We start from the raw sequence: 21,424 nt of genomic DNA, 5'->3' as shown, positions 1-21,424 counted from the left end.
TGCAATGGACTGTAGGGGACAAGAATAGAAGCAGAAAGTTAGAGAAAATAAAATGAATGATTCAGGATCACTCAAATCCAGGACCCAGGGAATGGGAGTAACCAGAAGTCTTATTGGAAGAAGTGGAGCTTGAATATGAATCTGGTTTGAATACCTCCAGTTACAGGCAACCCATTATCTTTTAAGGCAGTGTGCTCTATTTTTAGACAAATTTGTCTTTCAGAAACTACATGCCATAATCAATCATGGTACACAATAAGTGCTCAATAAGCGTTATTTCTCCCATTTTTGCCCTGTAGTGTTCATGCGTCAGTCCTAGATTCATCCGTTGTGGTCACACACGATGATTCAAAGACCCTAATTAATCCCCACTGAGTGTTTGGAGACAGACTGAACATTCCAATTTCCTTTAGTCAGCCTAATTGTGCCAGCTTCATACTCACTTAGTGACGGAACAACAGCCATTCTCCTCCCTCACAGCCTAATTACTGCAGGTGTACGATTCTTGTTACACATATGCTAGGGTTGTGCTCTGATTAAAGCATTATTCTGCTTTGCCTATCTATACATATACAGTGAAAGGGGGCTGAGTGTTGGTGACTTATGGTGGGTCAGCTCTTTATCAATCACTAAGTCCTGCTAGTTGCTAGAAAGTGTATGTCCCTCAAACTAAACCAAGTGGGTTGGAGTTAAATAGCTTTAGTCACAGAATGACCAGAAGACAGCCATGTGCTAGGTAAAAAGGGGCATGGTTCCAACCATATGGAGGCAGGCCAGTCTCTGTAAAGCATGGAAGCCAGGCAAGAGGCCTAAGAAGTTGTCCAGGACCGTATCTTGAGAGACTGGGTATACAAGGGCTCAGGGTGACAATTTTTTGGAGCCCGTTAACTAATAGAATTATCAGATATTCGTACTATGTAAGCTCGATTTTTTTTCTGCTTCTTGTCTTTCATTCTCTTCCAATTGATCTTTAAATTGGTAAAGTAATTTTGAACAATTCTGTCTTATCTCAGCTATTTTCCAATGAATGAAGAGATGGGATATGGAAACCATTTGGCCTAGAACATTAAAAGAAACCACCTAATCTCTGGGATGTGGCATTATGAGGGCAGGAATGAGCAGGAGTCCCCAAGGGCATGGCTGGACTAAAGGGGAGAGAGTCTGGTGATCCTTTTCCTTGTTCTTTTCCAGGTAAAGTTTGTGCTTTGATTCTTTTTTTTTTTTTTCTTTTTTGGTGAGGAAGATCAGCCCTGAGCTAACATCTGCCAGTCCTCCTCTTTTTGCTGAGGAAGACTGCCCCTGGGCTAACATCCGTGCTGATCTGCCTCCACTTTATGTGGGACGCCGCCACAACATGGCCTGACAAGCGATGCGTCGGTGCGCGCCCGGGATCCGAACCTGGGCTGCCAGCAGCGGAGCTCGTGTACTTAACCGCTACGCCAAGGGGCTGGCCCCCTGCTTTGATTCTTATACCTTATGTTTTGTTTTAAACAAGTGAATATATTTCTTTGTATCCTCACCATCCTGGTACCTCTTCTAAACAGATGCTCTAGTTCATTTGTTTTCAAAAGTGTGGTCCCCAGACCAGGAGCATCAGCAATATCTGGGAATTGTTAGAAATACAAATTCTTAGACCCCAGCCAGACCTTCTAAATGTGGCACTCTTGGGGTGGACCACCCAGAAATTTCTGTTTAACAAGCCCCTCCAGATTTTGATACAAAAAGCCTTGCTCAAATTGGTCCTAAAATAAGGAGCTCAGAAGAGTCCCACACTTCACCTGGGTGAGCTAGAGCAGAAACTCCTGCCGCCTCCTGTGGGCTGGAGGTAGATCTAGGATTAAAAGTCAGATCCCTTGGGTTCCAGGTTACAACTCTTTCCATGATACCATGCTCTGAAACTCAGTCCTTGTAAAGAATCACAATACTAAAGGTAACTTGTAGCATTAGCCTTCTTTTAGTTTTCTAAGTTTACCAAACTGAAAAGAAAATAGTCGTTATTTCACATCTAGAATTAGAACTTAAGAAAGGATTCAGAGATGTGCACGCAAATCTGAGTACACAAATATTTATTGAAGTATCATTTATGACAGAAATTTAATAATAAACTGCAACCCAAACAATCAACAGTGGGGAAAAATGAATAATTTTATGTATATCCAAACCTTATAATACAATACAGCTATTAAAATTCATGGTTTCAAATGATACATACTGATATGAAACAAATGCATACTATAAAAGTGCAAAGGCAGAATGTTAAATTGTATATTTATAATAATCCTGATGTTTTAAACAAATATAACTAGAGATTATATTAATAGAATGTGTGCTTATAGAAAAAATAGAAGAGGATGTATCCACATTTTAAAGATATTAATCACTGAGTAATTGTTTAATGGAGACTTTTCCTTCTTGCTTTTCTTTCTTGTTCAACATTTCTTCAATGAATTAATTTTTTCAACTTAATGCTGGGGAAAAAAAGCTCATGGATGGGTATGTCTTCAAGCATATTGATACTGGTTTCTTATTTCAATATCAGCACTCAACTGCTGGGTAAACTCAGGCAACCCAACCTCCCTATGCCCATGTGTCCTCCATCCTTATCTGGAATATTAATCCATGACTGCAAAGTGATTTTTTAGTGTAAAGAACTCTGTCAGTACCAAGAACCATTATTAAATATAATTATCAACTATGAAATTTCTAGTTTCCAGGCACGTGTCTTAGCAATAGTAAAGTTGGAACTTTATTTTTCACCAAATAATCCCAAGTTGCTCTATTCTTGCATTTGTATTCTTCGTTTATACAACAGTGACAGATAACTATTTTAGGGATTATCAAGAGCTTTCTTCTCATGATCCCCTAATCAAGTCTGTTTTTTTCAACATAGCTTAGCCAAAGTTAAGAGGAATGTTTTGTTTTCATAACTTTCAAGAAATACCATGTAAAAACTGTGGTTCAATATCAAGTAATAAGAATTATAATAATAACAATAATAAGAATTGTTATCAGGGGAAATGCCATTGTCTACAGCTACACCTCATTCATACACTAATCCTCATTAAAGGGAAAGAGAGAGAATAAGAGAAAGACAACTGTGGGCAACTGGGAATAAATTCATTCATTCACTCAAAAAATATTGATTGAGTGCCTACTATGAGCCAGACACTGTGCTAAGCATTTCTGTGAAAGCACATGATGAAGTCTACAGTCTAGCAGAATTTATAAAACATTATTAGACATTAGACATTGGAACTCAGTGGAAGTAAAAAGAAGAGATTAGATCTGAGGAGAGCTATAGGTCAATGGCTATGAGGACTCAGAAGAGGAATGTACATTTCCACTGAGACTTAAAGTTATTTCGAATTCAGTGTTGGGGAGATGATGAAGAGGAGATCTTTCCAAAAGAAGTGTAAGCAAGAACATTGGGATGGGAAATGATGTCACATACATGGGAAACACAAGTAGTTTTCTTTTGCTAGAGAATATATCCTTCTATATAGGGCTATTTTGAGATTTATCAATCTAGAGCAGCATATAGTAAGCCCTGAGTAAATAGTAGTTCTTCTGATTACTACACTTGGAGTAGATCTATTTTGGTGAGAAGAGGAATAAGTTTGGCTGTCCTGAGGACTGCTTCTGCCCATCCACATATTGTTCCAAACCTCAAACCAACCAACCAACCAAACAACCAACAACCCAAAAATCTAACTCGGGAAATCTTGAAACATAATGTATTTTTAGAGTACATTCTCTTGACAGGGCCATAGAGGATTTTCCAAAGCCCATCACACACTGAAATTTTCAGAAATTTTCTTACTCTTCCTCTCTTTCTTCCATTTCCCCCTTGTTTTTGTGATGTGGCTCATCCTCAACACAAGAATGAGCAGAGAGTGCAGTTGGCTTACCCCTCTGGAGCAGGAATTTCTCTCCAGGAAACATTCCCATAGTACTCTGGTGAATAAAAGTATTCATCTTCTTCAGGAAAGCAGCAGAAAGAGAGGTAGGAGAGGGAAATGGGGAGTGAACAAATGTTCCTCTAAGATGTGCTAGGCAGGGCCCCATATATTGTGTTATTCATTCAGTCCTCCCATCATGAGGTAAGTGGTAGGACTGAAACCCCAACTCACCACCATCTTCTTCCAGAACACAATTTTTTCTTTTTTTTTTTTTTTTTTTGCATGATATCAATCTGCTTAGTAAATCAGAAGTGGGCAGTGTTAAGGGAACTAAATGAGGGATGAGAGCTTGGGGGTGGAGAACTTGACAGGAAAATGCTGTGAAGGAAGAAAAGAATTGGAAGACTGACTTTTTTTAAGTCATTGGATATATACTGATAGGTGATAATCTGTGACCTCCCAAAGAACAATGATAAAGAAGAAAGGGTAATACAGGGGACCAGGAAAGGAGCTGAGGATCATAGTTCTAATGGCTTTTCCAGGAGTTTTATCACTAAGGAGAAGTTGGTTTGGCAGAACAGGAACTCTGAAGGAATGTTCGTCACCATTATTTACAGATAGGAAAGATGGGTCTCCTCTGCGAGCCCAGGGAAGAATTCAGTCCCTCTGAAGCAATGCTTCCCAATCTTAGATGTAAGTTAGAATTGCTTGGAGAGATTTAAACAATGCAAATGCCCACCCTTACCGAGCTCCTCTTATAATTGGTCAGGGGGAAGCTTTTCCATCAGTCCGTTTCTAAAGCTCCCCAGATAATTCGAATGTGCAGTTAGAGTTGACAATCCTGCTCCAAAGAGCTTGAAGAATCAAAAGAAAGTGAAAATGATAATAAAAAGAGTCAAATGTTTATGTGAAAATAACCAATAATTTTCTTATATTTATCAGAAATTTCGTATATACCCAAAACTCCTATATAAATAAAAAATGCTTGTTTTCATTTTCATTTCAGTACTATTTCTGATGGTAAAAATTATTTAAAAGAGAATGTGACAAAATAACAGATGTCTCTGGGTAATTGTATATAGGTGAAGTTTTTTTCTGTTCCTTTAATATTTTTTGGTTCTTCCAAAGCAAATTTAGAATGTGCTAATTTTATAATCAGGAGATATAAATAAGCCACAAAGCAAAATCTGCATATTGAATCATTTTATCTACATTATATAGAAATATATACCTATAATTACATGATAATTTGAGAGAGATATTCATATAAGAAAAGATCGTTTAAACATAATAGCAATTCAAACTTTTGAAAAATTTCACCACTGACTTTAAATATTATTTGCCTTTGTTAATAAAAATACCCATTCACATGGTCAGCAAATACGAGTGACCACTGAGTATTTTGTATTCATCTTTTCACTCACTACAACTCCTAGCGGTCGATACTTTTGATAGCCCCATCTTACAAGTGGGGGAAATAAAGGCATAGATGGGCTAATTAACTGGCCCAAGATCAAGAGACTACAAAATGGCAGAGGTAAGATTTGATCTCAGTCTCGCTCCTTGGCCTAGCAAGTATGCCATCCTACCCTGTGCTGATGTGTCCACTTGAGTTTTGAAAGCTTTAAGAGCCCACATTGATCTGGAAGGTCCATTCTCATTTCATCAGAAAGTCTTGCCAACTTCTTTTAAAGGCCAGGCAGGCACCTAAATTATGCTTGTTACCAGGCACACCACAAAGCTCTTTAACTGAAACAATCATAGAAAGAACCTCAAATCTACAATAGTTAGTGAATCTCGAAACAATCGCACATTGGGTGTGCAATGTACAGAGTTAAGAGTTATTTTCCACTTAAATAACAACAATCCCAGGAAGTGGTGGTTATCAGTCCTCATTAGCCCTCACTTTAGTTTAATAGCCATTAGTGACAGAGATCAATTTTATAGGTGCTAATTGACCCTGCAGGAAGCCTTTGAAGTGCTCCCACTAGCTAAGGACTCCTTTGAAGTTTTATTTCAGCTAAAGTGCCAGGTCAACAACCTGGGAAAAATGCACATTAGAGAAATAAATGCAGGTACCAAACCTGTGCATTGTATGAGTAATTGTAAAACTGTGGTTTAGTGACTGTGACCAAAACAAACCTGAGCACTACTTGATGGTAAAAGACTACCCAAATTGCTCCAAAATTTTTCTTAGGAAATAGGAAGATTTTGTATGTTGTTCTCATAACATTAGGAAGAGAGGAGAAAACAGCCTATATAACATAACGTTAGGAAGAGAGGGGAAAACAGCCTACAGATTTATAGTGCTGTACGGCTTTCACAACTCATTTGATCCACATAAAAAGGCTGCGAGCAAATGTGAAGCTCAGAGAGGTAAAGTAGCTTGCCCAAGGTCTCTCTGCCAATGCATAGAGCTCTATGGTTACAGTTCTAGAGAGTCTCCACATCATTTAGAAGGTGTTGAATTTGGGAGATGACAAATGAAGGCAGAGTCCTAGGGAGGCTGGTATGCCCAAGCAAGTTGCACAGAAAGTAAATCAGGCAGGACTGACAGGGACTCAAGTTATGCTGGTGACTGGTGTCAATGATGAGACAGAAAGTGAGTTGCTAACACAAGGGAACAATGTCAGAGTCAGGCTGGCAATGAGTGTCCCTTGAGGTAATACTCCAAAGTATTGAACTAGACCAAAATCAACCACATGGCTAGGATCAGGACTGATCCCAGAGCTCTGAGCAGGGCTGAGTCTGTACATTGCAGGTAGGGGCGGGTCTTGCAGAAGCTGGTGACAGGAGGGGCAAACGCATGAGTACAGTACCATCCAGGCGGCCTTCACCTTGCGGGGAGATCTTCCTTCTTGCAAATGTCCTAGTCTTTAAAACAACAAAGGAATCCTTTGTTAAATGGAAAAGTGGGATTCTTTTCTAAAACTTTTCTTATCATGATTCCAAATTTTACCTTACATTTCAATTTAGCATTATTAAAATAAAAAAATGGAGCTGCCTGAGGGAAAGAAGGGGGGAGAACTGATATCTACAGAGCTCCTTCTAGCTGGGGATAGTCACCAGCCATCCCTTATTTCTATAGATGGTAGAACAGGGTCACGTGGGCTTGGCCGCTATTGTCAGAAATACAGTGTAGGTATAGAAATATTTTTTAAATATCAAAGTTAACTGAGTATGGCCGGGTTTCTAAAGATAATAAAATACTATTCCCCAGAGTCAAAGAAGTTTATTCTTTAGCAGGAGAATTGGCATTCTTGGTAAAAAAGGAAACCAAGGAGGTGGGGTGAGAGAAGAGATGAGAGACAGTAGAGAGAGAGAAGCAGAATGATCACTGGTAGAAAGTCCCCTAGAGAAAAGTGAGTGGGCTGGATGGATAATGATACTCTGCAATGGTGTAGAATTGACTTTACCAACAGGAAGGGGAGAAATGGTTTGGTTTCATTGTAACTCTGCCTGAAACCAGAAGAATGGAATAGCTGACCCCTTGCAGCCACTTCCACTTGCCTGATTTTAAATGCAGAAACCCTCCTCTCTTAGCCCTCAGAACACTGGAAAACTTTCAAAAGACAAGTAATGTTAGCACATTCCGTGTCTTTTGAGAACTGTGGATGAAAGGGACACATAAATTTCAGTTATTATTACTTACGTACAGTAATTTTAGTTGGATTTCCCTGACACACCTTCTCCTTTGTAATATTTTTCTGGGAGTATGTGTATGTGTGAGAGTGTGTGTGTGTCTAAGTGGCTTTGACCCGAGGGCTGTCTTTGATTTATAGGCAGCTCTATAAGTTATGCTGGGGTGGTTTCTGAGCCTGTTTGTTCTGGCATCCCAATAAAGCCTCGCTTCCCATGGCAACTCCGGCCTACGAAGCAAGGCCTAAGGGAAAACACAGTTTTTGTTGCCAGAATGAAGCAATAGCACTTTTGGGGTGCTATTTTGCTGGGTGGTGTGTTATTTCTCAAGGAACCTCACTCATGGAAAACTAAAAAATGTCAGGGTCTGAATATTACCATGGGAAGCAGCAGTCTCAGTTTTCCTCAAACAAGTCGACTGTTTTCGTGAGACTTTAGTTTTCAATTTGCCATCTGCACAGTGGCAAGATCGTACAGCGTGGCGCCAATGCGTAGGCCCGACACATGCACATCCCGTTCCAAATATTCTTCCCTTTTCTATTCTAGAGTTCAAAGTTTAACTCCAAGGTTGATTGTCACCTGTCCTTGGTACCCTGCCCTGCTTGTGTTCAGAAGGAACTTGTGTTTCTCAACCTTGGTTGCACATCAGAATCCTTTGGGGAGCTTTAAAAATACCAATGACCAGACCCCACCACCAGAGATCCTGATTTACTGGTGGTGTTGGGGCAGGGCTTGGGCATCAATAGTTTTCAAAGGTCCCCAGGGGATTTTAATGTGTGGCCAATGTGCAGCACCACTGATCTGGTTCAATCCCTTTGAGACCCTGAGAGGGGAAGTAACCTCCTTAAGGTCATTAAGCAAATACGTTGTCTTTCGACCACACACAATGACTCGTGGTTGATTAAAGTGCCGATGTGTAGTTAATTGTGCTCTGTTATTATCTAGATAATCTTCAGGCTATTCACATAGTAAATCAGGTAATCTATGGCAGTTGGGTCTCGAAATACAGGGTGCTGGCTTCCATTGCTCTCTACACCAAATCAGAACGTGCTGGTTTGCCATAGGAGTGTGACTATGACGAGGGGGAGGAGGAAAAATCATGGAGACGTCAAGTATACTGCCACACCTTTCTGCCTAAAGGACATCTCCTGACAACGTGTCTTCTATACTGGAAAGGCGACTTATTCCAGTGGTGAAGAGCACTCCTGGGTACTGTAATTGATTTATCTTTAGTATGGCCTGGTGGTGAAAATTCCCTAGTGGGCTGTGTACGCTTTGTACTCCTGCCCTCACTTCTCGATGGTTCATGTAAGTGTGTATGTGTCACAAAGTGTGAGACTGTGGAAACTTTCTAAGCAACCTAGTTTATGCCAATGCTGACCTTGTGCCCAAGAGCTCTCAGCTTACTGGTGTGTGTTTGTATTTGAAGCCAGAAACCAGGACACATTCGATTTTTGTTGTTGCTTTTGTGTGACGTTCACTAAGAAGTAGATTCATTTTTCTTCTACCTTTCCAATGTATTTTAATGGTTTTCTACTAAAAAATATCTTTCAACGTTGTGAAACTATAACTCAATGTCTAGGTGTAAGTTCTCATACGCTTTCCTTTGATTTTTTTCCTTTATTAAAAAAACAATATAGGATTTATCTAAAATCACTGTTAATGAATTAATTTGGTTTAAATTAAGTGTTTGTAAGGTTTAAGTTAAGAGTTTGTAAGGTTATTGCCGGATATCATAAGAATATGTCTTTTTGAAAGTATAATTGTATTCATACGAGGAGCACCAACTATGGCTGCCCAGGGGAGCTTTGTCCTAAAGAGAAGCAGAGTCAGAGTACAGCAAGGGTGAAACAGAAGTCCCCAAAAGATTTGCATTAACACTTGGCTTCTGGTTGCCTCCATCCATGATGTTTCTCGGTTCCCAACAAACACACAACTTCACCAACAAAGGAATGAACTCTCTGGGAACTTCTATTGTTGTCACCATTGTCTCTGCTTCTCTTTACCCCCATCCTTTGCCTTTTATGTCCAAATAATCTAGATATTTCCATATACGAAGATATGAGCATTTAGAGAGTTATGTCATGTCAGATTCCTGTCTCACTGAACAGTAGAACTGGAAGGATTCTTAGAGAAACACAATACAAAATCTCTCCTCTTTCCCTACCCTACCATTTGCTCCCATTTCACAAATGAAGTCATTGATGCTTGTGAAGTTAAATGACTTGTCCACAGACATACAGTAAAATTAAATAGTAAAGCTGGGATGAAAAACCAGGACTCACAATTCCAAGTCTAGGATTTCTATTTATTTCACCCTAAAAATGAAATAAAACATAGTATAATATTAATGAAATGTTAAGGCAATAGTTCCAATATGCTCTTCGGGATCATCGTATGTGCAAACATGTGTATCTTAATCCTGTGTGCATAAATATACTTGTTTATCTTTTGTTTATCTATACAACTAGAGGCAACAGTTGTCTTGATAATCATCAGTGATTGAGAGTATAGTGAAGAGAGAGTAGTAAAGCTTGAAGGCACATTCAGCATCACTGCTCCAATACTCCTGTTAACAGGGACACACAGACACAGAGAAGTCAGGTGAATTCTCAAGATCACTCACATGGTAAGTAAAGAATGTTTGCATAGTACTATGAGCAATTAATCTTGCTTTATTTTAGGCTTAATATTTTCAGAATTCCATGATAAATATGGTTGATATCGTGAATACCAAGTCTAACACAAGAGAAAAAGAGAAAACTTCTAATAAAAGTTGAAGTAATGTGACTCGAACTTTCTTAGTGATAGCAGACGAGTCTCTTCTGCTTGTTATTTCTACCAACTGTCAAATGGGGCATCAGAACAGAGGATCTTTAAGGCTCTGTCTTTTTCTGAGAACCTTCCTTTCTATGAAACTAGTAGCTTGAAGACCAAGGACTTGACTGTGATTACTGAATGGATGAAGGGGGAGATCGTTATTAAGCCATGCTCCACCTCAGAGACATTTTTTTGCCAGGTTGAAAGGGACTACAAAAGAAAGCAACTGAAAAACAGAGATTTAACCCCTCAGGTCTGTGGAAGTGTGTGGGCTATCCCCCTTTGCGCCTCTAGATAGAAGAGATGTAAGTCTCAAAAGCAAGGAAAGTGAAATAAAGAATAAGCGATCCAACTGAAGTTAAAAATTCATATACATCGTATACATATTAATTTTATGGTGCATATTTTGTTTCCTTAAAAGGAAAGAATCCTATGAGAGGTCTCTGTGTGAATAGCCTCTTTGGGGGAAAAAGGCTACATGAACGCACAAAGTTTCCAGATGATAAATAACCTGGAGACTGTGTTCTTATAAGTTCACCTTACCAAGGGTAATGAGGAAATACTTCCTAATTTTCATCCTAGGAGTGACTTGGACCCAGAGCTCTTGCGAAACGAATGTAGGTGTAACCTAGTCTTGGTGACTGGTTCTTCGTGGGGTTTTAAATGGCTCCAGGGGAGAAAGTGCAGATGGCAGCAGCCCCACCCATAAAGCCTGAGCTCACACTTCCCAATAAGTTCTCTGGAAGGAAGGGCCCCCCAGGTGATCTCCAAAGCAGCTTTGAGGTCAAAATATCCCTACCATGCTGCTGGCTACTTGTTCTGGCACAGATGAAATGCACTTACAACACTGAATACAAATCAGATAGTCCTGCATCAGGCCCTCATCCTAAGGACCAGTCATCCTATCAATTCAAGAAATTGCATTTTGGTTCCCTGAATCCTGAGGATGGGAAAAATAAGTCTTTCTTTCTCCAGAGGGCTGGAAGAGCTTTTGACTCAGAAAGCCAAATTTGTCTCCCGTTTGTAGACAGAAGGGTAAGTGTAGGTGTTTGCTTTACATTAGGATGACAAGTGGTACATACCTTTCTGAGGCGAGGTCTGGGTGTACTGGGGTGTGTCCCAGAGGAAGTCAATGTTCAGAGCTTTATTTTTTGTGTGTGAGCTATTCATTTTAATTATACCCATGCTGCAAGCTCCCTTTTATTATTACTCTTATTCATTTTAATATCCACTTCCCTTGGCTAAGCATAGAGAAGAGATTCGTTTATTATTTGAACAGCTTCACATTTACGATGCCCTATTAGTTTGCAAAGCTGGAGACTCCGCTGTAAACGTGCTGTAATAATACTCAGAGAAGATGAGCTCTAATCCAGCTTCTAGCTCGAGGCAGAAGAGTTTCAGAATTGCTCAGAATTTAAAGGCACTTCGCTGACATGAGGGGTGTGGAGAATAAAACGGCGGAGGGGGGGAACTGGGGACAAGGAGCAAGATCAGGGAAATGAACTTGACAGTACATATGTCTCTGTTCAGTTTTAAATTGGTAAGGAGAATAACAGATTATACATTGACATCCTGAGAACAGCAGCTGTCAAAACTGTCAGTCAGTAGGAGATTGATTCCTTTCAATTACTTGTTGAACCAAGAAGTTAAGAGACAGAAAAGATCTATGAGGCCACCCGACTCACTTTAAGTGATTACCAAATTTACTTGTTAAAATCAGCATCTGAGGGCAAAATACAAGTTTATTGTTATTTTGTGTTAACATAGTAGAAAAGATGAGGAAGAACAATGTCTATTCATTCATTTCATCATTTCATTTATTTATTCAACAGTCTTCCCACCCACCCCTACCCCCAGCACTTACTCTGTGCCAGGCCAGGTGCTAAGTTCTGATGATACAAAGATGTGCTAAGCACTAAATGCTGGTCATTCATAATTGGTAAGATTTAATCCCTGTTTTCAAGGAGCTCACCATCTTCTCTGGGAGTCAGCTATGAGAGGCAGCCATACAAATGCACTGTCACGGCTGCACTCACTTGAAAGGCGTGTGCCAGGTCCTGAGAATGAGGTGATCACACCTCCTTAAGGTATTCAGAAAAGTCGCCTCTCTCCAAAATTAAAGCTGCTGAACTGGATCTTGGAGGAAGAGGAGGAATAAGCTTTCTGATCCTTTCTCAGGCAGAGGTCAGAGCCTTCTCATTACCTTCAAGCCAAAAGGCAAAGAGTCAGCACCATCTCACTTTCTCCTTATCTCAGAATTGGAGGTATCTTGAAAAAATAATCCAACTTCATCATAATCATCTGAGAAAATTTAGGAAATACACATTCCAGGACTTCAATCTTTCAGATCCCGTTTCAGTAGATCCACAGGGGATTTCAAGAATCTGTACTTTTATGTAGTTTGGAAGTAATTCTGATGTGTGGCCACGTTTGGGAATCACTATCAGGCAATTGTTCTCAAAGTGTGGTCCCTGGACCAGCAACATCACCATTACCTGGGAACTTGTTAGAAATGGAAATTCTTGGGCCCCATCCCAGACCCATTGAATCAGAAATTCTGGGAAGAGGTCCAATAGTCTGTAGTTTAACAAGCCCTCCAGATGATTCTGATGCGGGTTAAAGATTTAGAACCCCTGCTCTAAGGCAACCAACCAGCTCATCAGATGGCACTCCCGCGTGGTAACTGAAGAGTTTACTGAATGGACTCTTTGTTATATGTGGGCAGTTTTAGGGGGACCAACAAGGGATGGAGCAGCCCAGGTTAGCAACATTTGAAGTAGTTACCACCCCAGGCCCAAAGGGGCACAGGGAAGGAATGATGGTATAGTGATCTGGCAAGATTTGGAGCATGGAAGAGCGTTCATGTAACAGGACCTGTCACTGTCTGATCTTATACATGTAGGGAGGCAAGGGTAGGGGTGGAATAAAACACCCAATGTGTTTTCTTCTCTCACCCTCCAAAATCTTACCTGCACCTTCCACTTTGCAAACCCAATCTGAAGTTGAAGGGCAACTATGCCCAGGTGGTCAAGTCTGGGAGATCAGTTTCCCAGGGCACAGAATAGAGCAGAGAACTGCAGAGAATAAATTGGGGATAAAAACAGAAAACAAAATGTAACCAGCATATAACCCAACCTCCCAGATTCTCCTCTCCTCCAACACAACCACTAGCATTAACTTTTCAACATTTTAAGTCACTCCTACTGTTTCTATTTCCTGAATCTGCTTAGTTTGAGCAAACCTTGGTGACAGTAAACTCACAGTCACTGGAGAAGAGTCAAACATCTTCCTTCCTTTTACTGTATCCATCACTCCGTGTTCTTTTTCTAGATGGAAGATCTTCCACTCTTCAGCTATTTGAAGATTCCAATCTTGTTCCACTAATATCATTTATTCTTTGCACTAAACATCCATGATTTTTTTTATCATTCCTCCTCAGGCAAGGTTTGGAGTATCTTCAAGTCTGGTTACTCTGTTCACAGTTCAATTTGCCATGGTCATCTAGTTACGCTTAGAACAAAACACTGTTCTTCTTTTTATCTCCCACAGAAATCTGCATAGACCAATCTGATTCAATAACATTCACCCATTACCTCATACGTGTCAGGCTATATACATAAACAAATGAGGAAATTTCAAAGACCCTGACTTCAGGCACCTCACTGTAAGACCTGTACACATGAAATGTTTATGAATTTTATCTTACTTGGAATTATAAAAATTTTGATTTAAATCATTTAATGTATCTTTCTAACATTCTAGAAAGATAGAAACCAGTAACTAATATTACACCATATTTGTCTGGGGGCTGCAAGGTACAATGAGGTACTATCTTGCCAAGGTCACTATGTAAATGGGAGAAGAGCCCTGAGTTCCATGTCTGGTGATTCTGTCTTAGTCAACTGTGGTTCCAAAACTTGAGTTGCAGAAAGAAAGAATAAGAATATTTTATTTGGGAGAAGAGAGATTTTACACTATACTCCCTCACATCTTGATTCCTATAGTTTTTAGAAGCTTGTACCTCGATTTCTCTGCCACTAAAATAGAGAAGATTAACCTACTTTCTTGAAAGAGCTTGAAAATTAACTAATATGTGTTTTGAGAAGCACAAAATGTCCTTAAAATTATCTGTAAAGATACAATTCATCAGGTCAATAACATGATGGATTCAGAATCTTAGGGCTAGAAGGCCCTTAGAGAAGTTTTGTTTGTTTTTGCTGAGGAAGATTAGCCCTGAGCTAACATATGTGCCAATCTTCCTCTACTTTGTATGTGGGTCGCTGCCACAGCATGGCTGATGAGTGGTGTAGGTCTGCACCTGGAATCCAGAAACATGAACCCGGGCCACTGAAGCAGAACATGCCAAACTTAACCACTTTGCCCCAGGGCTGGCCCCTAGAGAAGTTTTAATCCTCTTGTCCTCTAATTTTAACATGCATTAGAATCACCTGAAGGCATTAAAAAACTAGATTTCAGACCCTACTCCCAGCATTTCTGACTCAGTAGGTAAAGGGTGAGGCTTCAGAACTAGCATTTCTAACAAATTCCCAGGTGATGCTGCTGCTGTTGGCCTGAGAACCATCCTTTGAAAACCACTGATCTAGTCCATCTCTTTCTCTTAAAGATGAGATCACTGAACTCAGAGTAATAAGGAAACTTGCCTAAGGAGACAGGGCCATGACCAAAAGCTGAGTCTTCCATTTCTCATTTCAAGTCTTCCTCCATTATCAACTGCTTTGCTCTTCTAAATGGCCACTTTGTTTAGGTCATTCAAATCAGTTTTATGTCACCGGTAGTCCAAGGCACTGCCGTCCCCCCAAAATTACCCCAAATCAACATACAATCTGTTAAAGACTATGGTTTTCTATACAAAAAAGGCTTCAAGTCCTCTGTCTGCCTTTAACCAGATCTCAGCCAACAAATCCCTCCTAGAGAGAAAGCCTGGAACCAATACTCTTGCCTTTTTCAGCTTTAATAAAGGACTAATGTGACTTAGTTTACTCCTGTCCAATGGCAGATGTCTGAAAACTGATCAGAAACTTAGAAATTCATTTTATCTCTCATGTTTCTGTTCTCTCCATCTGTAAAACGGGGTCAGCTGTATTGTACCTCATGTGCAAATCTGTGTGCTGTGAGGTTTAGCGGGTAAGTGACTGCAAAACGTGTTGCAGATGGATGTGTTATGGAGGAATGCTTAATATCAAAGCGAGATGTCATTTTCTTTCACTCTGCATCTGTAGTTTGTAAAACAAATGCTTCTAAATTCACAGTATTTTTCTCACATGTACTATTTTTTCCAGAGTGATATTTTCCCAGAGACTCATGCTGACTTAAGCTTCTGGAACCTTGTAGGTGGATCTGCTAAATTAAAGACTTGTATTTAAATTTTCTGCATAACACTGGTGGGCTGAATGCATCACAGTGACTGAAGAAAGTAAAAAAGATTTCTAGTCCTGAGGGGCGTGAGTTGAACTTTGTGGGTCAGTGGGCTGTGAATCCAACCCAATTTGAAGCATCACTAGTATCCTGGAAAAACCTCAAACATAGTAAAATATAAGGCTAGCTAGCTACATTATAGAAGGATAAATAAAAAGAAAGGGTGATTGATAGATAGACAAACACATAAACAGGATAGATGATAGACAAATAGATAGACAGATGTCAATGTTGATATAGATATAGATATAAATTAGATATAGATATAAATATCAGGACCACTGTAACTTTTTAGAAACAATTATGGTAAAAAGTATACCAGATTTATGTTGTGATGATCTGGATTTCAGTCTGGCTGTTTTATCTCATATGTAACATTGACCATGACTCTGACCTTCGGTTTATCTTTAAAATAAGTTAACAACATCTTTCTTGCCTACTGATAAGACTTTTGTAAGGATCAAATGAGATAATGAAAATAAAAGCTCTTTCTAAAGTATGATCCATACGTAAGGTATTCTCGTTATCAACACTCTGCATTCTTTACCCCATTTTCTACATAGAGAGGAAACTTGATAGCTTTACATTTTGAATATCCTATGACCGCATGCTTAAACTGCCTTTAAAGTAATAAAGGTGATTGAAACTAAGGAGTGAAGTAAACTCCAATGTGGATACATATGTGTGTGTACATACATGTGTGTTATGTGTTTGTTGATACGTACATGTATATGTATATGTATAGGTGTAGTTCAAATCAATTTCCAGCCATAGCAATATTTGTGGAGATCTTATATAAGGAAACAAAGAGAAGAAGGATGGCCGGTTAAGGGGTGATAGACCTGATAGGTACATTCAGAGAGACTGCCTCTCCCTATCACACAGATCTGAGCTACTCATATTCAGACTCTTTGTCCATTTTCTATAATTCAGGATTACAGGTTTAAAGAAGTTAACGTTTTAAGTAATAGGGCATCTTCTGTGAAAGGTGTTCAAATATGCGTTATTGATTCCCATTAACAAACATGGCCTCTCAACTCATTACTTCAAGGCAGCCTCAGTCATTTGTATAATCCCATTTTGACTACGGATTTATCTACCATTGAGTCATATATAGTATATTCCAGGAATGTCACTGTCATCCAGAAACATATACTCACACAGAAATACACAGCTCTCTACAAGAGCTGAATTACATTAAGACAACCAAAAAGATCTGGCAATATTGCTCTCTGGTAATTGAGAAATTGCTGGTGATATTGTACGCATTTGTATTTATTTGCAACTGTCTATAATTCTTCACCTCAAATTTTAGGGAACTGCAGATAAAGACCTGAAGAAATGCAACAGTCTAGTGGGAAGAATAGACCTCCTGCGGCCTAATAAATTCTGTTGAATTCAAATTCCTCATCCACAATCTGAGGACATGCTCAGATGATATCAAAAATACATGTTTAATGATATCATTTCTTCTTTCCTTGATGAATTTGACCAGGAGCATTCCATTTAGAACTGGGAGATTCTTCTCACTCAGAACTGTCAGATCAGGGAAGGCTAAATGGAAAACCAGTAATTCATCACATGTAGATGAATTGAAGTGGTCTAGATAGTTAAATAAAGCTGCAGAAAAAGAAAGACTTTGTTTTCTACTAAGAGGATAGTGGTGATATAGAATTTTTATTTGTTTGTTTTTCTTCCCGGGAAGGTCTAGGTGAAAATATAGGAAAGCACAAGTTTTTAACAATGACTGTAGTATTCAAAACTATCAAACCATCCACTTTGGAGTCTGAAGCTTTTCTGAAGAGAGTCAGACATTAGTGTAAGAATCTTCAAACACACTGATTGAACAATACACAAATACATTAAGTAAATTTTCTCTATTCAGTATTCTAATCTTCATTGATAAATAGCTGTCCCTCATACGGGCCTGAGAATTTTGTAACATATTTTTAAAAATCAAATTCTTTGTATAGACAGGGACCCATAAAATTATTTGACTGATGCCCTGCACACCCTAGCACTGTCTCTGATCGTAATTGCCCACCAACAGTGACAACTGTATGCCGAGCCCCTAATTTATTATTAATATTAGTAGCAGTAGCATAATTTGTTACAGCTCATGAAATCACAAAGTCTTAGGACCACTGCCGTAAAGCACTATGGCACCACATCCGTTCAGAATGCCTATAGCCCCACCTTAATGCTATCATTGCTCTCAAAAGGGGCCTTGAACTCGGAACTCAGCCTAACAGAAAAGAAGAAAGTGGAGCCAGCAACCTGGTCTAAACTCTCCAGCCTACTTTGTTATGCATTCTTCTTCTGCATCTTCCTTATGATCCTTCTGAGTTAAGAATTGATTTGCCTTAAGCAATATTTTAGAGCAGTAGTACTAATATTTTTTAGGGTGCAGAATTCTTTTTACAAAATAAATTTTCAGAGAAATTCCAATATATCAAAAGGTTAAAATGGGGGGTGATGGGTTTTAAAGTGGGACCGTGTTCTTCAGAGCAGAACTACACCAGCCTCTGAGGCTTCTCTAGGGAGATACACGTATGAAGACGCTGGTTTATGGGTGTAGCTGAAGATAATGTAAGCAAATAAAGGAACTCTGAGAACTTCTGAAGACATTCCATCTGTCTCTCTTCTTGAATTGGTTGCATCTATGGGTGGAATGAAGGATAATTTTGTTTTTAGGAACTTTGAGAAGTTTTCAGGGATCCTTGGATGCCACCTTGACCTGGGGACCTGACATAAGACTTAATAAATCAATACGATGCAAAGCATTTTGATCATCAAGACTGTATTTCTCCCCTCACTCCCATTAAATGACTTTCTGTTCTATTTAGCTCCCTTAAGGATCCATCTTTTCCTAGATTCTGCATAATTAGAGTTCTCCTTTGCTCCAAGAGTTGTCTAATATACACTGGTAACAGGAGCTGAATTGTCTTATATCCCGAATAAACTGCCTTTGCCTCTCCTTTCTTCTCTCTACCCATCTTCCACTTTTGTTTTCCCATCCCTGGATGCCGAAATGTGTGGGGTTTCTATGTGTATTTTTCTTTAGGTTAAAGCTGTAGACCAGCAAATTTTCAGAAATCTCTCAATTCTTGTGGGTACTTGTTTGGAAGTAGTTCAACAACTCACCTTTAAGGTCAACAGCAACTTACCTTTAAGGTCAATAGCAAAATGATATCTTTTATCATGGGCCTTTTTTTGACAGCCTTCTTGTCTTTGTCAGAGGCTAAACCATTCAGCCTTAAAATAACCCCACAGAAAATCTTTTCCTCTGTGTGTGCCTTCCTTGAAAGCCGATGCTGTTAATAGAAAGCACAAAAAAACTCCACATTTATTAAATAATGTTTAATTAACTTATTTCTTTATTAAACAAAGTAAGTGCTTTAAGTGCTTTCTTATGGTTTCATGAGCTTCACTCCCTAAGAATAGTAATACATCTATTTCTAGTGGTAGCGTACCGTCTTACATATATAGTAAACTTAATGGATTCTTAGATCCATTTTGTGGAAAAATATTTATATCTGTATCTATAGCTATCTATCTATAATATAAAAATGGTTAAGATGGAATCCCATCATTTCTGTTCCAGGGGTCTAGATAAATTATTTTAGAATTTATTTTAGGCAGGAGCTACCATCTTTCTATACCTATTGAATGAGAAGCCCAAACTTGGAGATTGCAGGTTAATTTCTTGTGATCTTTTTAGTTATCATTAGAGCTGTTTACTGAATAGTCTAGCATATAGTATATTGCATTCCTTGTCCTCCTGAAATAAGGTGTGTCTTTTTGATTTTGGCCAATGGAATATGATCATATTGATGTATGACAGAAGTCACTTCCAGGCAAAAGCCTTTACAAAATGGCACCCAACCCATCATGCTCTTTTCTGCTTGCCATGGTAACTGCTGATGCTCCAGACAACAAAGGCTCTATCAGTTTGCACACCTGAGTCAGAATGATGTAGAGAACAACCTCCAATAAATCCACAATGGGCTTATGTTATAAATGAGAAATAACCTTTTGCTGTTTTAAGTCACTGAAATTTGGAACTATTTGTACAGCAGCACAATCTAGCTTATCCTGGTTATGCAATCAGCAGAGTTACTCACTATATGCCATCAGCACAGTTATTCGCTTGTTATCAAATTTGTTGAACTTGTATGGGGTCCTTTTTAGTCATGATTGGTTTTGGGCGGGTAAAAATGAATTAGACAGAGCCTGTGCCCTCCAGGCCCTCCTTTTCTTCCTACTTTTCTTCTGTCATACATATACTGATAGTCCACAAACGCCAAGTGTTAAGCTTTTTCTATAGGATTTTCTCTATTTCTTGTAGCAGTTTCTACTTTGTGTCATGCCTAGCCTAGAGGGGAATATTCATGTCTTACTCATCCTTGTATTCCCTTTCCATTTACCACCCCCACCCAACACAGAAATTTCCGGTGTGTACTAGATTATTTGCTGAGTGAATGAGTTTTTCCTCTTGTTTTCTTTGGCTATTCTTTTTTGCTCAGGCACGGGCACCCCCACGGTATCTGTCCAAAGGCAGATTTGACCACAGTGGGCACCCATTCATTACAAACCTTTCCTTCCCTGTGTTAACCAGGGGCCCCGGTCATTCCATTTCAGCCGTGTAAACTAAGAGTCAGATCACATGACTGCCAGGATATTTGTGGTTAAACCACTCGACCACCTTGGGATTGTATTAACTCTGTGTTATGGTTTGAGGGAGTGTGTGTGGGTTGGGGATTGGTTTGACTTAGACTGCTTTTTTTTTTTTGTTAAGAGCTGTAACAGGATAGCATGCTTCAGGTTCACTTTGGTAAAATGAAGCCAGCAGCTCTGAGAATTGGTTTTGTTTGCTTTCCACCAGTATTCGATATAAAACTGGTGCTCGAGCAAGGTGAGGGACCGTGGGAGGCATGCTACTTGAAGAGGAGGTAACTTCCTCTCTGGCATCCAGGCTGAATGTAATCTGAAGAGTCCTTGAAATAATTAATAGTGAGGAGAAGGGGGAGCTGACTTCTTTTAGATTTTATGTTTGCCCCAGGATATGAAGATTTCCTGTTAGAAACAACTCTGGTGGAAAGAGTATAGTGGCCACATAAAAGGTTTATCTGGAATCCAGCTGCAGTCAACAGGTTCTGATTTCTCAATAGTGCCTTAAGTCTCTTGGGCTTAAGTTTATTGACTCGGTCTTGTTATGAAACTGAGCTCTCTGTCTTTTTCTGCCTTTGGTATTATCTTCTTTTAATTGAGAAATGGTCACAAATATGCATATGTGTTCTTTAGATGAAAAGCTGCTGATCTGCCATTGATGGTACCTTCAGACAGTGTGAATAGATGCACATTTAACCATCTACAAACTCTAATTTTGTAAGACGAATGACTGGATTTAAGGCATGAAATCATCCTAGTGGAACAGAGTAAGCTTATGACAAATCCTAAAAATTTTAAGCCTGGAAAGGGCTTTGGAGTCACAGTGTCCAACTCCTTTAGAAATGAAGAAAATAGCACTCCAGTTGGAGAAATTACCTCCCTAAGACAACACAGCTATTCAATGGTAAGGCCAAAAGCCATAGATTGGAACTGTGCTCTATTTTCAGAAGTGTCGAGGT

The 21,424-nt window shown here is 39.3% G+C and overlaps 1 long non-coding RNA gene across 1 annotated transcript in view; it reads right to left on the bottom strand.

Annotated features, from left to right (window-relative positions):
* The window catches only part of LOC147915162 (uncharacterized), a 90,142-nt gene that overhangs the window by 12,775 nt on the left and 55,943 nt on the right, over positions 1-21,424 (bottom strand). The window contains exon 2 of the long non-coding RNA XR_015554454.1: positions 18,962-19,108. This is a non-coding gene — a long non-coding RNA (uncharacterized LOC147915162). The remainder of the gene's footprint in view (positions 1-18,961; positions 19,109-21,424) is intronic.

Source organism: Ceratotherium simum, chromosome 15 (genome assembly GCF_057802395.1).
Source record: "Ceratotherium simum simum isolate JZ-2026a chromosome 15, ASM5780239v1, whole genome shotgun sequence".
NCBI lineage: Eukaryota > Metazoa > Chordata > Mammalia > Perissodactyla > Rhinocerotidae > Ceratotherium > Ceratotherium simum.
The sequence above is the reverse complement of the archived record's forward strand: the minus strand, read 5'-3'. Positions and strand labels throughout refer to the sequence as shown.